Here is a 12,062-nt window from a genome sequence, read left to right as displayed (position 1 = left end):
CTAACCCAATGCAAAGAAACTAAGAACCTAGAAAAAAGGTTTGATGAAGTGCTAATGAGAACGGACAATTTAGAGAGGAATATAAGTGAAATAATGGAGCTGAAAAACACAATACAAGAGCTTTGCGAAGTATGCACAAGTATTAAAATCGAATTGATCAAGCAGAAGAAAGGATATCAGAAGTTGAAGACCAACTCAATGAAATAAAATGAGAAGACAAGATTAGAGAAAAAAGGGCAAAAATGAATGAACAAAGTCTCCAAGAAATATGGGACTGTGTGAAAAGACCTAATCTGCGTTTGATAGGTGTACCTGAATGTGACTAAGAGAATGAATCCAAGTTGGAAAATATTCATCAGGATATTATTCAGGAAAACTTTCCCAACCTAGCAAGGCAGGACAATATTCAACTCCAGGTAATACAGAAAACACCACAAAGATATTGCTCACGAAGAGCAACCCCAAGGCACATAATTGCCAGATTCACCAGGGTTGAAATGAAGGAGAAAATGCTAAGGGCAGCCAGAGAGAAAGGTCAGGTAACCCACAAAGGGAAGCCTATCAGACTCACAGCAGATCTATCAGCAGAAACCCTACAAGCCAGAAGAGACTGGGGGCCAATATTTAACATCCTTAAAGAAAAGAACTTTCAACCCAGAATTTCATATCCAGCCAAACTAAGCTTCATAAATGAAGGAAAAATAAAAGCTTTTGTGAACAAGCAAGCACTCAGAGATTTCATCACCACCAGTCCTGCTTTACAAGAGCTTCTGAAAGAAGCACTACACATAGAAAGGAACAATCAGTATCAGCCATTCCAAAAATATACCAAAAAGTAAAAAGCATCAACATAATGCAGAATCTATATCAACTAATTGGCAAAACAGCCAGCTAGCATCAAATGGCAGTATTGAACTCACATATATTAACCCTAAATTTAAATAGACTAAATTCCACAATCAATAGACACAGGCAAATTGGATAAAAAGTCAAAATCCATCGGTATGCTGCATCCAGACCCATCTCACATGCAAGGATACACAAAGACTCAAAGGGATGGAGGAAGATTTACCAACCAAATGGAGAGCAAATTAAATAAATAAATAAATAAATGAATAAATAAATAAAAAGCAGGAGTTGCAATTCTCGCCTCTGATAAAATAGACTTTAAAGCAACAAAGATCGAAAGTGGCAAAGAAGGACATTACATAATGGTAAAAGAATCAATGCAACTAGAAGAGCTAATGATCCTAAATATATATGCACCCAATACAGGAGTACCCAGATACATAAGGCAAGTTCTTAATGACTTATAAAGAGACTTAGACTCCCACACAACAATAGTGGGAGACTTTAACATCACATTGTCAATATTAGACAGACTGATGAGACAGAAAATTAACAAGGATATCCAGGACTTGAACTCAGACCTGGAACAAGTAAACTTAATAAACATTTATAGAACTCTCCACCCCAAATCCACAAAACATACATTCTTATCAGTACCACATCACACCTACTCTAAAAGTGACTATATAATTGGAAGAAAATCACTCCTCAGTAATTGCATAGCATTTCACAGGTTTAAAGCAAATAATGGTTGGCTGTTTGTTATTTTCCTCCCTTATTCCTTCCTGTCTCCATTGTTAAGCACAATTATTGGCATAAAAGAGGTTTTCAATACCCATTTTTAGACTGCATTCTAGCCTGGGCAATAAAGCAAGATTCCTGTTCTCTCTCCCTTTTTCTCTTCCTCTTTCTTTCTCTCTTTATTCTTTTTCTTTCTCTTTCTTTTTTCTTTTCTTCTTTTTTCTCTTTTTTCCCCCCAAAATTAATTTTAATAATTATTAGCATTAAATAATTAATTTCATCTGCCAAAATAATTTTAATTTGTTGATTTAATTTAAAAAAGACTGTGTTGAGTGAATTTTTGCATAAGTTGTAAAATGTACATGTTCATTTCATTTCCTGTGGTTTCCAATTGTCCCTTTTTTATTTTTAGAAACACACGGGCTAGTGGGCTCTGTGTCAGTTTGCATTTGCAGAATGATGGCACTGAACACCCTTGAGCTCTTACTTTAAGTGATGCAGTGGGATGGCCACAAGAGGGCACGCATCTACCGCTAGAGCCATGAGCACAAGGGCCCTGCAGTGTTCTCAGCTGCCAGCAGAGTGTGAGTGAGCCTGGCATGTCTAATCCTGAGGCCTCAGCATCCCTCCACTTTCTTCTCACAGGCACCCTTTGGGGGTAGGAGCTGCGTGTCTTCAGCACAGACTGGGGAGTGCCCCTTGCTTTGGGACACCTGGAGCCCACACCCATAGTGAGTATAATCTTTCCTCTTTGCTGCCTTGACTGCTAAGGGGCAGAAACCCTTCGTGTGGAAAATTAGAAACCCAAAAGCCAGGAGAACCCAGTGCAGCTGAGGTTCTTCCTCTGCACCTGAGGCAAGGTGAACACAGGACCAAGCCTCAGGCTTGGAACAGAAATGCAGCCACAGGAGAGCAAATAGAGCACCTGCTAGACTGATGATAACCTTCATAATGCAAATAATGCTCCATCTTGTTTCACTGGTGTTAGCACCCATTATGCAGATGTCACACCTGTCAGGAAAATGTGGCAGCCACCACCCAGATCCAACCCTGGAATGCAGATGTGTCCCTCAGAGTGCACAGAACACCGGAACACCTGAGACACCACTGCATTCAGAGTGCACACATTCACCCAAAATGCCCGTGACGCAGACTAACACAACACCCATCACACTCATATAAACCCTGGAACATGCATGTGGCCCTAAGAGCACAAATACATTATCTGGAATGCTCATGATACCATCAGATTCAGAGTGCACACAGATCACTCAGAAGGCCCGTGGCAGACTAACATACATGTCTCCCTCAGAGCACACATGTAAAGCCCAGAATGCTCATGACAGCGTCAGATTTGGAGTGCACATATCACCCGGAATGCACAGGTGACACTGTTAGACTAACCCAACACCTGTCACACTCATATAGCCCCCGGAACACACGTGTGTTCCTCAGAGCACACACATATCACCCAGATTCCATCTCAAAAAATAATTATGTATTACACCAAGTAATACATATATGGTATAATACATATTGTATGTAAACACCAAGAAGCCTCCGAAACAACACTACACATCTACAACCATGTGCTATTTGACAAACCTGACAAAAACAAGCAATGAGGAAAGGATTCCCTATGTAATAAATGATGTTGGGAAAACTGGCTAGCCATATGCAGAAAGGTGAAACTGGATCCCTTCCTTACACCTTATACAAAAATTAACTCCAGATGGATTAAAGATTTAAACATAAGACCTAACAGCATAAAAACCCTAGAAAAAAACCTAGGCAATACCATTCAGGACATAGACATGTGTAATGCTTATAGTATTAAAAGTTTTAAATATCCTCATATTTCAGTGTTAAAACATTTATGCTGAAAAAACTTGGAAATAGGTCATGTTGAGCATCGATAGAACATCATAGAAGCTGCCTCATTTAGGTAAATACTTGGAAAAACCTATGTGTTTTTTGATATAATCTTTACTGATAGAAAAAAAAGGTTTAGTAATGTAGTAATAAAATTTTTATGTTATATTTAAGAGCAAGCAAATACGTGATCAACTGTGCAACTATATTCTTTTTTAAAAATATTATTCTTTAAGTTCTGGGGTACGTATGCAGAACGTGCAGGTATGTTACATTGGTATACACGTGCCATGATGATAGGCTGCATCCATCAGTCCAGGGGCACTGGATCACACCTGTAAACTTGAGACTTTGGGAGGCCAAGGTGGGTGGATCTCTTGAGCCCAGGAATTTGAAACCAGCCTGGAAATAACAGTGAAACGCCATCTGTACAAAAGATACATAAATTAGCTGGGCATGGTGGTTCATGCCTGTAATCCAGGCTATTCAGAAGACTGAGGTGGGAGGATCAGCATGCCCTGGGAGGTCAAGTGAGTAAGTCTCTCTCTCTCTCTCTCTCTCTCTCTCTCTCTCTCTCTCACACACACACACACACACACACACACACACACACACGAAAGAACTTTTAAAAAGTGTAGCAAGCTTTCTTTAAAAGGGAAAAAAAAAGAACATTTATATAGGAAGCATCTAAGAAGTGCCAGGATCCTATTCGCACATTTGTTGTACATACTGTAATCATAAAAAATAATTATGATGATGCCTTTCTGCCCATTCAAGGGTGTTAAGAGCAAAATGATGAATAAATCTGATCCATTTTTCTTTTTATTTTTTAATTGCATTTTAGGTTTTGGGGTACATGTGAAGAACATGCAAGATTGTTGCATAGGTACACACGTGGCAAATCCATTCAGAATTTCCTCCCCTTAGAGTTTCACGTGGCTGGCTCCTTCTCATCCTTTAGTTGGCAGTTTAAATATCATACTCAGAGAGGTCCTCTCTGACCACAGATTTTCACTCTCACTCCCATCTCCATCCTAACTACAGACTTCCTTGATGTATTCTAACATTTTCAATTTTGTTTATAGAAAGCATTTATAGTGAGTTAGAAGTATTTGCTCTTTATTTCTTTTTCTGTTCCTATGACTATAGTATAAGACCTCATCTTGTATATTCAGTGTCTCACTGACTAGCAGAGTTTGTGATCTATAACCAAAATAAATTCAAAACAAAATTTCATCAGAGGTTTTATGTGCCAAACTGCTGTGTTCCTATGGGACATCTCCAGTCGGAGTAGTCTGCTGAAACTGAACACACCCCTACCCCATATTTAAAGTCCATATACCAGTTTCTACTTTCCCATTCTTTTCTTGATGCTACTGTCATTTTGTCATCCTTCAGGATTACAAAAACTTTGGGATTTACCAAGTCATTCCGCTGTGATTATTTTGTCTCACATTTGTATACATATTTTCTAGTTTACAAATGTTTTCATGTATCCCACTACTTTTGTTCATTACACATAACTGAGAGATACCATTAGTACCATTTTTATGAATGAGGTCAATGACATAAAAGTAAAGATGTTTTTCCCAAGGTCTCATACCTAGTAAGCGGGAGAACCAGTAGGCTAACATGTCTTTTTACTTCTACTTTATGCTGATACAACTATGAACTAGCTGCTTTTAGTGAAAAATCAGGCCCCTCCCATTTCTCTCCACAGTCATAACATTAGAATACACCATTATTATTTTATACGTCTGCTGCTACAAGTGTGGCTCTCACAAAAGTACTTAGTGTATTTCTTAAAGTGACTTCTACTTATTACAACACTAAACCAAATTGTTCAAATTGTTATTACAGTCCCACAGTTACTACTCTCATGTTTTTTTCTTACTATAAAATGTTCATTTTAGATCTATATCGCCTAATCAAAATATATAAACATATGAAAATCACAGCATTATCTTTTCAAGTTCCAAATGCAATAAAAACTACAATTCAAACTGTTTCTCTCTAACTCTCCTTATGATTTTGCACATCCAGATATACCACAGAATGATACATTTGGCCACGGCTTAACCTGAAATAATTCTTTAGATTTTAGATAAACTTATTTTCAGAACACAAAGTGATTTTTTTGCAAATTCTAAACTTAATTTTCCTTGCAATATACTACACTTGCATCTTAAATGAATCATGCAAATTAGCAGAATTATACTATGAAGCAGTAATTTACTTAGCATATAATTTATTAATTATGAACTAAAAACATAAGAAAATTTGTTATGGGTGTATACAGGAGGTAATTATTTGCATAAATCACTTCTGGGAGAAAATGAGAATTTAGTTTATAGTAGTACCTTATTTAAATGGGTTGGCATTGCAAATGGTATTAGTTGCTTTTATTCTGTTTGTCAAAAAGCTAAAGATAAATGTATACATTCAGCTCTACCAAAGAAAAGGAGGGAAAAACAACTTGTGGGGCAGTAATTGTTGAATGAAAGCCACACATAGCTAGCTAAAGAGAAAGCTATAACTAAATATGCCGACAATTAAGACAGAGATGGACTGAAAGACCAGTCACTACAGAAATGAGATCTGTGAAAAAAAAAATAGGTGGGGATAAATAAGTTTTAAAATGTGAGGAAGAAGGGAGAAACAAAAAGAAGCCTAAATGGTCAATTAAATGAAAGCCTCAGTCAAGAAAGAAAAGAAACATCAAGTACAATAAAGTACATGGAGAAATAGATATATAACAGACTTTGTTCTTTTATAGCCCTAGCAATACAGGTTAATACTTATGCTACAATTAGTTTTTTTGTAAATACTTCTGTGATACAATTTCATTTTATTATTATAAGACATTCAATTGGCTAACCATAGTCATCTACCACTATGTGAAAGATTATTATTAGAGAGAGAGAAAACTGGAACTTTCCATCAACTTTGCACCTACAGAAAGAATTGGTCACCAGAATTCTAAAGAGTAATGCATGGCTTATAAAGGTAAATTTATTAGAACATGAATTGGGACTAAAAACATGTTTAAGAAATTTTAATCTAAAATTATCTAAGATTACAGTTTAATATTAGAAAATTTATTGTAACCCTCTTTGCTATTGATGACATAATTATAATTTATTTCCTTCTTGTATACATTTATATGTTTATTGTACTTTAGGTTCGGGGGTACATGTGCTGATCATTCAGGATTGTTGCACAGGTACATACTTGGCAAGGTGGTTTGCTTCCTCCATCCCCCCATCACCTGTAACTGGCATGTCTCCCCTTTTTATCTCTCCCAGCCTCCCCGTTACCCGCTGTGCCTCCCTTAGCGCCCCCTCCTGACCCCAGTGTGTAATGCTCCCCACCGTGTGCCCATTGTTCTCATTGTTCAACATCCACCTATGAGTGAGAACATGTGGTGTTTAGTTTTCTGTTCTTCTGTTAGTTTTCTGAGAATGATGGTTTCCAGATTTACCCATGTCCCTACAAAGGACATGAACTCATCCTTTTGTATGGCCACGTAGGATTCCATGGTGTATCTGTGCCACATTTTCTTTGTCCAGTCCATCATTGATGAGCATTTGGATTGGTTCCAGGTGTTTGCTATTGTAAACAGTGCCACAGTGAACATATGTGTGCATATGTCTTTATAATAGAATGATTTATAATTTTTGGGTATATACACCCAGTAATGAGATTGCTGGGTCAAATGCAATTTCTATTTCTAAATTCTTGAGGAATTGCCAAACTGTCTTCCACAATGGTTGAACTAATTTACACTCCCACCAGTAGTGTATCAGTGTTCCTTTTTCTCCACATCCTCTCCAGCATCTGTGCTCTCCAGATTTTTTAATGATCACCATTCTAACTGGCGTGAGATGGTATCTCAATGTGGTTTTGATTTGCATTTCTGTATTGGTCAGTGATGATGAACATTTTTTTATGTTTGTTGGCCTCATAAATTTTTCTTTTGAAAAGTGTCTGTTCATATCCTTTGTCCCCTTTTGAATGGTTTTTTTTTTCTTGTAAATCTACTTTCTTTCTTTGTAGATTCTGGATATTAGGTTTTTGTCAGATGGGTACATTGCAGAGATTTTTCTCATTCTCTTGGTTGCCAGTTCACTCTAATGATTGTTTCTTTTGCTGTGCAGAAACTCTTAAGTTTAATTAGGTCCCATTTGTCTATTTTGGCTTTTGTTGCCATTGCTTTTGGTGTTTTAGTCATGAAGTCCTTGCTTATGCCTATGTCCTGAATGGTATGCCTAGGTTTTCTTCTAGGGTTTTTATGGTGTTAGGTTTTGCATTTAAATCTTTAATCCTTCTGGAGTTAATTTTAGTGTAAAGAAGGGGTCCAGTTTCAGCTTTCTGCAGATGGGTAGCCAGTTTTCCCAGCACCATTTACTAAACAAGGAGTCCTTTCTCCATTGCTTGTTTTTGTCAGGTTTGTCAAAGATCAGATAGTTGTAGATGTGTGGCATTACTTCTAGGACTTCTGTTCTGTTACATTGATCTATATCTCTGTTTTGGTACCAGTACCATGCTGTTCTGATTACAGTAGCCTTGTAGTATAGTTTGAAGTCAGGTAGCATGGTGCCTCCAGTTTTGTTCTTTTTGCTTAGGATTGTTTTGGCTATGCAGGCTCCCTTTTGGTTCCATATGAAGTTGAAAGGCGTTTTTTTTTTTTTTTTCCAGTTCTGTGAAGAAGATCATTGGTAGCTTGATGGGGATAGTATTCAATCTATAAATTACTTTGGGAAGTATGGCCATTTTCATGATATTGATTCTTCCTAACCATGAGCATGGAATGTTTCTCCATCTGTTTGTGTCCTCTTGTATTTTCCTTGAGCAGTTCTTTGTAGTTCTCCTTGAAGATGTCCTTTGCATCCTTTGTTAGTTGTATTCCTAGGTATTTTATTCTCTTTGTAGCAATTGTGAATTGGGTCACTCATGATTTGGCTCTCTGTTAGTCTGTTATTGGTGTATAGGAATGCTTGTGATTTCTGCACATTGATTTTGTATCCGAGACTTTGCTGAAGTTGCTTATCAGCTTAAGGAGATTTTGGGCTGAGACAGTGGGGTCTTCTAAATATACAATCATGTCATCTGTAAATAGAGACAATTTGACTTCTTCTTTTCCTACTTGTATACCCTTTATTTCTTTTTCTTGCCTGATTGTTCTCTCTAGAGCTTCCAATACTATATTGAATAGGAATGGTGAGAGAGGGCATCCTTGTCTATTGCCAGTTTTCAAAGGGAATGCTTTCATTTTTTGCCCATTCAGTATGATATTGGCTGTGGGTTTGTCATGAGTAGTTTTTATTATTTTGAGATACGTTCTATCAATACCTAGTTTATTGAGGGTTTGTAGCATAAAGGGCTGTTGAATTTTGTAGAATGCCTTCTCTGCATCTATTGAGATAATCATGTGGTTTTTGTCTTTGGTACTGTTTATGTGATGAATTATATTTATAGATTTGCATATGTTGAACCAGCCTTGCTTCCCTGGGATGAAGCTTACTTGGTCATGATGGATAAGCTTTTCGATGTGCTGTTGCATTCAGTTTGCCAGTATTTTATTGAAGATTTTTGCATCAATGTTCATGGAGATTGGCCTGAAGTTTTCTTTTTTATTGGAGTCACTCCCAGGTTTTGGTATCAGGATGATGTTGGTCTCTTAAAAAGAATTAGGGAGGATTCCATATTTTTGTATTGTTTAGAATAGTTTCAGAAGAAATGGTATCAGCTCCTCTTTATACGTCTGGTAGAATTCGGCTGTAAACCCATCTGGACCTGGACTCTTTTTGACTGGCAGGCTATTAATTGCTGCCTCAACTTCAGCCCTTGTTATTGGTCTGTTCAGGGATTCAACTTCTTCCTGGTTCAGCCTTAGGAGGGTGTCAGTGTCCAGGAATTTATCAATTTCTTCTGGATTTGCTGGTTTATGTACATAGGGTTGTTTGTAGTAATCTCTGATGGTGGTTTGTATTTATGTGGCTTTGGTGGTGATGTCCCCTTTATCATTTTTTATTGCATCTATTTGATTCTTCTCTCTTTACTTTTTATTAGTATGGCTAATGGTCTATTTTGTTGATTTTTTTTTTTTTTAAAGAAGCCGCTCCTGGTTTTATTTATTTTTTTTTGGAAGTGTTTTTTTTTTTTCCCCGCTTTGGTCTCTATCTCTTTCAGTTCTGCTCCGATTTTAGTTATTTCTTGTCTTCTGCTAGTTTATAAATGTTTTTGATCTTATTCTTCTAGCTCTTTCAATTTTGATGATAGGGTGTCGATTTTAGATCTTTCCTTGCTTCTCATGTGGGCATTTATTGCTATAAATTTCCCATTAGACACTGCTTTAAATGTGTCCCAGAGATTCAGGTACATTGTGTCTTCACTCTCATTGGTTTTTAAGAAGATCTTTATGTCTCCCTTCATTTCATTGTTTAACCAGTCGACATTCAGAAGCAAGTTGATCAGTTTCCATGTAGTTGTGTGGTTTTGATTGAGTTTTTTTAATCCTGAGTTTTTGTTGTCTGATAGACTGTTATGATTTCCATTCTTTTGCGTTTGCTAAGGAGTGATTCACTTCCAATTATGTGGTCAATTCTAGAGTAGGTGCGATGTGGTGCTGAGAAAAATGTATATGCTTTGGATTTGGGGTGGAGAGTTCTGTAGATGTCTGTTAGGTTCACTTGGTGCAGATCTGTGTTCAAGTTCTAGATGTCCTTGTTGATTTTCTGTCTCATTGATCTGTCTTAATATTGACAGTGGAATGTTAAAGTCCCTCACTATTATTGTGTGAGAGTCTAAGTCTCTTTGTAGGTCATTAATAACTTGCTTTATGTATCTGGGTGTTCCTGTGTTGGGTGCATAAGTATTTAGAATAGTAAGCTTTTCTTGTTGGATTGATCCATTTACCATTATGTCATGCCCTTTGTCTCTTTTGATCTTTGTTGGTTTAAAGTCCATTTTATCAGAGACTATGATTGCAACCCCTGCTTCTTTTTTTCTATTTGCTTGGTAAATTTTCTTTCATCCCTTTATTTTGAGTCTATGTGTGTCTTTGCATGTGAGATGGCTTTCCTGAATACAGCACACTGATGGGTCTTGACTTCTAATCCAGTTTGCCAGTCTGTGTCTTTTGATTGGGGCATTTAGGCCATTTTCATTCAACATTGATATTGTTATGTGTGAATTTCATCCTGCCATTTAGTTACTGGCTGGTTATTTTGCTTGTTAGTTGACTCGGTTTCTTCATTGTGTGGTTGGTCTTTGCCACTTGGTACATTTTTGCAGTGGTTAGTACTGGTTGTTCCTTTCCATGTTTAGTATTTCCTTCAGGAGCTCTTGTAAGGCTGATCTGGTGGTAACGAAATCTCTCAGTAATTGCTTGTCTGTAAAGGATTTTATTTCTCCTTCACTTATGAAGCTTAGTTTGGTTGGATATGAGATTCTGGGTTGAAAGTTCTTTTCTTTAAGGATGTTGAATATTGGCCCCCACTCTCTTCTGGCTGTTAGGGTTTCTGCCGAGAGATCAGCTGTGAGTCTGATGGGCTTCCCGTTGTGGGTGACCTGACCTTTCTCTCTGGCTGCCCTTCTTGGATTTGAATGTTGGCCTACCTTGCTAGATTGTAGAAATTCTCCCAGATAATATCCTGGAGATGTTTTCCCAGCCTGGAATCATTCTCCTCATTACATTCAGGTACACCATTGATTAGGTCTTTTCACATAATCCCATATTTCTTGGAGGCTTTGTTCATTTCTTTTCACTCTTTTTTTCTCTAGTCTTGCCTTCTCATTTTATTTCATTGAGTTGATCTTCAATCTCTGATATCCTTTTTTCTGCTTGATCATTCAGCTATTGAAACTTATGTATGCTTCATGAAGTTCTCATGTTGTGTTTTTCAGCTCTATCAAGTCGTTCATGTTCTTCTCTAAGCTGGTTATTCTAGTTAGTATTTTGTCTAACCATTTTTCAAGGTTTTTAGTTTCTTTGCACTGGGTGAGAACATGTTCCTTTACCTCAGAGAAGTTTGTTATTACCCACCTTCTGAAGCCTGCTTCTGTCAGTTCGTTGAACTCATTCTCCATCCTGTTTTGTTTCTTTGCTGGTGAAGAGTTGTGATCCCTTGAAGGAGAAGAGCCATTCTGGTCTTTGATGGTTTCATCTTTTTGCACCAGTTTCTTCTTATCTTCATGGATTTATCTAGCTTAGATCTCAGGGAGCTGCTTGATGAGGTCACTTGTCTGCCTGTCAAGGTGCTGCTGGGTTGCCAAGAACTTCGTCTGGTTGCTAGGTAGGCTTCCTGTGTCTTTTGTTTATCCAGGAATATTAGGCCCACATATTTAATGGCGGGTGCCCTTCTCTCCCCTAAGCTTGAGGCACTGCTGGGTTGCCAGGGACTCAGTCTGGTTGCTTTGAAGACTTCCTGTGTCTTTTGTTTTCATAGGAAGATTAGGTCTGCCTCTTTAATGGTGGATGCCCTTTCCTCCATCAAGCTCAAATGTTCAGGGTTGAGCTTGGACTGGGTGTTGCGCACCAGAATTGTTTCTTTTCAGCCATTTTGGATCGATCTTTATTTCCTTTTTATTTATGACAT

The sequence above is a fragment of the Saimiri boliviensis genome, chromosome 13 (assembly GCF_048565385.1).
Source record: "Saimiri boliviensis isolate mSaiBol1 chromosome 13, mSaiBol1.pri, whole genome shotgun sequence".
Lineage (NCBI taxonomy): Eukaryota > Metazoa > Chordata > Mammalia > Primates > Cebidae > Saimiri > Saimiri boliviensis.
The sequence above is the reverse complement of the archived record's forward strand: the minus strand, read 5'-3'. Positions refer to the sequence as shown.